Source organism: Lolium rigidum, chromosome 1, assembly GCF_022539505.1.
Source record: "Lolium rigidum isolate FL_2022 chromosome 1, APGP_CSIRO_Lrig_0.1, whole genome shotgun sequence".
Taxonomy (NCBI): domain Eukaryota; kingdom Viridiplantae; phylum Streptophyta; class Magnoliopsida; order Poales; family Poaceae; genus Lolium; species Lolium rigidum.
This window is the reverse complement of record NC_061508.1, coordinates 198,165,587-198,172,081: the sequence shown is the minus strand read 5'-3', so window position 1 is coordinate 198,172,081 and position 6,495 is coordinate 198,165,587.

The window sequence follows — 6,495 nt, the reverse complement described above, 5'->3', positions numbered from 1 at the left end:
GTACGGGAAGAAGCTGCCCCGGTACCGATGGTCGCTAAAGTTGCAGATGTTTTTTACGAAACTTTGCTTGATGATATATTTCTAGGGAAGTGTACTACAAATGGTTCTTTAGCCGGTAGCCCAATTCTCACATTCCCATCATGCAAATTGATTAGAGCTTTAATAGTTCTAAGAAATGGCCTTCCTAAGATTATAGGAGTTGTAGGATCTTTGGTCATGTCCACAATAACAAGATCAATAAGAGCGGGACATCCTTTAATGTCTACCACAATATTATTTTTTATGCCTACAACTTGTTTATAAGTTGAATCAGCTAAGTGAAGTCTTAGCTCAGTTGTTTTGAATGGCCCCAATTTTAACTCAAATAAGCTATTTGGAATATTTGAGACACTTGCACTAAGATCACAAAATGTAGCAACCTCATTCACTCCAATATGAATTTTAATAGTGGGCTCAAATATATCATCAAGCATAGCTGGGAGTTTTTCAGCTAGCTTCTTACATTGTTGTTCTAACTCACGAACTTTGCATGCTACTTCATGGATAAATTGTCGGTACATAGTACCATTACCTTGATCGATTCCAGGATTCTTGACGGTGATCATCTTCACGAGATCTTCCACGGAATAGTCCGGTGATGGAGCATTGCTATAGTTCAGCTCTTCAGGTTCTCCGCTCTCTTTCTTGATCCTCATCATCTTCAGATCTTCAACAGGGTTTGGTTCAGACTTCCCTGCATATCTTGCAAGTATTATAGCTTGGCTTTTAGCTATTTTGCCCAATTGTGCATCAACGATCTTTGTCCTTTTTTGTAGAACTTGAACATCATTCTTGAGAGAAACAGTTTGGTTAGACAAATTCCCTAGCATGGCGCTATGATTCTCAGTATGTTTTGTAAGGGTATTATTTTTTTCAGCTTGAGCATGCATAAAACTTTTGAAAGTCTTTTCAATAGAAACATTACCATTGAATGCTCCACTACCATTGGTGTAGTTGTTATTTTGAACTCCTGCAGCATTAGTGTATTGATTTTAAAAATTAGAGCCAAAGTCTTGACTCCTCCATGCAGGGTTATAAGGATTTCTTGCTATGAAATCTACTTCCTCAATATTAGAATTAGTGATGGCATTAACTTGGGTATTTTCCTTACCCTTCAAAATATTTAGAAGCTCATCTACCCTTGAAGTAAGCTCTCCATTATTACGTTCGGTGATTGAATTCACCTTTCTTGAGGAGGATCTTTCTACATGCCATTGGGCATGGTTGCTTTGCATATCATCTAGGAGTCTTCTAGCATCTTCAACTTGCTTGCTCATGAATGTTCCTCCGCCTGTAGTATCAAACATAGACTTTGATATTGGGTTAAAGGAATTATAAAATAAATGGAGAATTAACCAGTCTTACATTCCATGACTTGGCTGGTTCATGATGGCTTCTTTCATCCATTCCCATGCAAGCGCTAGTGGCTCGCGGTCTTCATGTCTAAAACCGGTAATATTAGATCGTAGTTGCATAGTCTTTGCCGAGGAAAAAATTTAGTCATAAATATATTAGTGAATTCATCCCATGAAGTAATAGTGCCTTTGGGCAAAGCTAGCAACCAGTCTTTTGCTTTTCCTCTTAATGAAAAAGGAAACAAGCATAATTTTACTGTGTCGGGGTTGATATCTTTAATGCGCATCATATCGCATATCTCAGTAAATGCATTCAAGTGTATACCTGAATCTTCAGCGGCTGAGCCTCCAAATTGATTCTGCTAAACCAAGCTTAAAATGTTAGGCTTAATTTCATAATTCTCCGCTACAACAACGGACTGAGTTATACGTGCACGAATAAAATCATCATTGGGGATAGCATATTCTCCAAGCTTCTTTTGTGCCATGGTTCCTGTCTTTTTAGTATTTTTACTTATGATGATAAAAGAAACAAGTGACTATTTTTTTAGGTTTTCAAATAGATGACAAAAAAAAGGTAAACTAGCAACAGTAAATAAAACTTAAAACGAAAATGAAACTAACTTACAAGGTCTCTAGTAACCTTATCGGAATAGCGAAATTTGTTCCTCGACAACGGCGCCAGAAAAAGGATTGATACCTTCGATCCGGATTATGTATTATAGTATGATAATCTTTTTCCATAGAAGATGAGGGTTTAATCGAACCTTGGGAGGCACTGCTAAAATGGTGTAAAGGAAATGTCTACAAGACTTTGCTAGTTGATTTAATTTTATGTTTACCAGACCTATCTAGCTTACTTTGATTGAGTTTTGTTCAATGGATGGAAATAGGCCAGGATCAAGGATTCTCCTGCAGTTATGCATACATATAGAAATGAAGTACAAATGTGTAACAAACAAAATAGTGATAAGAGATTTGTGAGAAGCACATCCGTAAATACTCTTGCCCCTAAAGCCAGAGATGACAAGAGTCTCTTGGTATAACCATTGTTCCCACATCCGCGAGTAACAAAAATTATTAAGTAAATAAATACAAACCAAAGCATTAAGATAGATGATTGTGCCATTGATCCCGAGTGAATCACTAAACATGTACCGTTACTTTTCCCTTTCTGTCACTGAGGTTTCACAGTAGCCTTCCGTTCTCCCCTCATCCCACCTCTTCCCTTGATCGATCCGATAGACATGGGTAGCCGTAGATCATCGAATCGAGGCAAAGAGACAAGGATACAAGATTGCAAAGCTCCTATTCAATTCTTACATAGATTTATGAGATTAGATTCATATAAACGCTACAAGGATTCACCCCAACCCGCAGCCCGTGAGGACTAGTCACACATAATATCAAGATCAAAGATAGAAATCATTGTTGCAAATACCTTAATTGAAATCACAATATTCTTACAATGGTAGCCAGTTCTCGATGAGATCTCTATTACAATGGTGATGGTTATGGCTATGGAGGAGATGGGAGAAGAAATGGATGACCTATGGTGGTGGATCTCCTTCGGTGTGGTGTAGATGGATCTGATGGATAGCGCCTCTATTTGGCTATGAATGGCTCTCCTTCTAGCGTCGGTCCCTTCACAGAACTTATAGGTTTGACCTTGGGAAGGCTGTGGTACCCCGTAGGGGCAGACGGTACGGGCGGGGCTTGCCCGTACCGATGTCCTCTAAACTGCCTGGAACCGCCTTTCGACGCCTGGTCAACTTTGTTGTACTTGTGACATTTTAGTTATTGTAGGTCCATTTGCCATTATGACATAATTTGCTGCACCCCATTCAAAGATAGAAGAGATTGCACATTTTTGCAATAATTATTCATTAATAGCACATTGAGAGACAAACTTAGTCAATTTCTTGACATAGGTAAAGGTTTAAACGTGAAAAAAGTGGTGTATTTCACAACCATCACGGATCTCCAGATCCCTCTGATGATTATTGATCGGGGAGGTGTCTCGATCATGTTCACATCATTCATAAACTGTAGGGTGATAGACTTAAGGTTCGTCGATGTTTTAGAGTGGATACGGAACACCGGGGAATTTTTTTGGGCAACATAGGGACTGTTTCAAAATCGCTAGAATTGTTTCGAGATATCGGAATAGTTAAAGGGGCTGAATGTTAATGTTTGTAAATTAAAATAATTGACAAATATTAACTACAAGAAACAAAAATGTTTAATTCAATTCTGGGACTTTTGAGTGGGAGTGGGTATGAGTGGAGTATCCACCACATGATAATGGAAGAGGTCGGGGCATGTCTTATGGCTGGCGCCCCCTTGGGATGCTGCCACCCTCCTCCTATATAAGATGGGTGGAGCTCCTGTTCCATGGTAGCTGATTTCTTGACCCATTGGTTGCTCCCTTCTCCCTCTTCCGACTGATCCACTAGACGAGCTATGGCAGCCCTACTGAAATTGTTTCTCCACCAACAACACCACGCCGGAGTGCTATTGGATTGTCCCAGTGAATCCTCTGCTTCCGCTGCCATGTTGGAACGAGGGATCGGAGGTCATCGTCAAGCCATAGGTGTGACTGATGCATGTAAAATGCATACATTAACTTTGTCCTTTATCATATTGAATTCCCACATATTTGCAACATATATGATGGTAATACCATGTTTTACATTGGTTTATGGGGGCCAATGATCCCTTTATTTGGTTTATAACTCTAGAGAACAGGAATTCCCTGTTTCGCATATTTTTCACTTCCAGAGACCTATACGGAGTCAAATTGACCTGGGATTTTTGGAGCGTCATTTTTTCATCGGGAGAAGCTCACCTGGACGTGCCACCTGGTGTCTTTTGGGCCTCAGGCCCATCTAGACCTATAGGGCACGCCACCGGGTCTCTTTTGACCATCGATTGTCCAATTGACTTGATTCTTTCGCCCACCGATGTATTTTGACCTAAAACTAACTATATATATGGGCCCGGAGAGTTCTCGGGAGGAGAGCGCCGCAGAAGACAGGAACACAAAAGCAGAGGCTGCAGCAGCGAAGATTGGAGGGGGAAACTCCGCTGAGATCACCGCCGAAGGGATCTCCACCTTCTCCAACATCATCATCATCATCACCATGATCAAGCGGGAGTAGTCCATCTCTGGACTACGGGTTTGTGGCAGTAGCTTGATCTATTTCTCACACGTTCTTCATAGTTCTTAGTGCCATATGAGCTGCCCTACATGATTATGGCCATATTTGTAATACCTATGTGGTGGATTCTTATTCTATTATATTGTCTTATGAGATCTGATCATATTATGTGCAATATGTATTGATGCATATTATGTACCACATTCTTAAGTATTTGTTCTGATCCAACTTATATGCAAGAGCGTGTGTGAGGTGATTGTGTATTAGATGGAGTAGCATGGGTTTAGTGATTAGATAATGACAACAAATTCATGATCTATTATGGTTTTCCTTTTCTTTTGCTACCTCACTAGGAATAAAGTGAATGCATGTGCTATGTTCGTGACGTGATAGAAGTGATGATCTTGTTTGTTCAAGGTAGCATATTTGATATTTAAATATCATGTCAAAGTACTTATGACTATGCTCTGTTAATTCTTAATACAAGATTGCATGGAGTTTTCTCTTTCTTGTGGAGTATAAGAGAGATGTGTTGCATCATCTCTATGTTAGGACGTTATACCAATATGAATGCGTATCTTTCACATGTTATTATTTTGCATCTTCATATCTCATTGATGAATTGTTATTGTCCACTAACTTAAAGAGACAATAGTCAAGTGAACCCATGAACCCCGACCCACTTTTTATCATAAGAACCACCTTTATATTGCTTTTATCTTGTTTTCTATTTGCTGCACTATTATAATCCGAAAATACAAAAATATTTACTTTTCTTATTTGCATCCAAAACACCAAAAACGATCAACCCTTTTACTATTTTTACTTAGTTACTTTATTCTATCTAGTTTTACTTGTTTTATAACTACTTGTGTTTTATTTGCTTGACAACCACACGGTGGAGTTGGGGACACAAGGCCATTATTTTACCTTGCAGGATTGCTAGAAGAAGAGAGGGAGAGAAAGCTCTTTGCTCAGTTCCTCGCGAGTTCGATATAAATCCTCGAGTCACCCTTGTGGGAAAAATACTCAGCTAACACAACACTCTGCACTTAGAGTCCCAACGTCATCAGTGACCGAGTACGAAAGTGCTGCCCTTTGTAGCGTTTGTCTTTTGCACGATCTTGAGATCAGCAAGTGATCGACTACATCAACCACGAGAACCGTTCTTGTTAACTCTTGGTGTCTTCAAGGGTGACTTAATATCAACCACGGTTTATCCATTGTTTGCATCTCCTATATATGATTTTGGTGCGGTTGTTGTTGCAACCTTAGATTTTTTGTTTTCTATGCAACGAACCCATCGGGAGCGACTGCAAATTAGATTAAGTAGTTAGAAAGTAAAATTACTATCCTTGGGTGGAAGATTGGTTCTTATTAATTCAGTACTAAGTAACATGGTACTTTATATGATTTTATCCTTCCAACTTCAAAAAGGAGTCTTAAAATGAATGGATTGTTTTTTATCAAGATTTTTCTTGCATGGTGACAGTGAGAAAGGGAAATATCGATTGTCCATTTAGAGTGCGGTTTGCTGCCACAAAGACCAAGGAGGACTTGAGATTCATGACCTTGAGGTCATGAACAAGGCCCTCCCTAGAAAATGGTTTTTCAAGCTTTTTGCTGAATTGGGGGTTTGGCGAACCCTATTTAGGAGAAAGTACGTTGGCACACGTGCGTTGTATCAGAGGTATTGGAAACCTGGTGACTCACACTTCTAGGATGGGATTATGGCGATGAAAAAATTCTTCTTCCCATATGTCTCTTTCTCTATTAATTAGGGATGGATCGGAGATTAGCTTCTGGGAGGATAAATGGTTAGGCAATGCCACACCCGAAGAACACTATCCGGCATTTACAATATTGTGAGCCACAAAAGCGATACACTTGCTAAGGTGATGGAAACTTCCGCTCCAAATGTGTAGTTCAGAAGAAGTCTC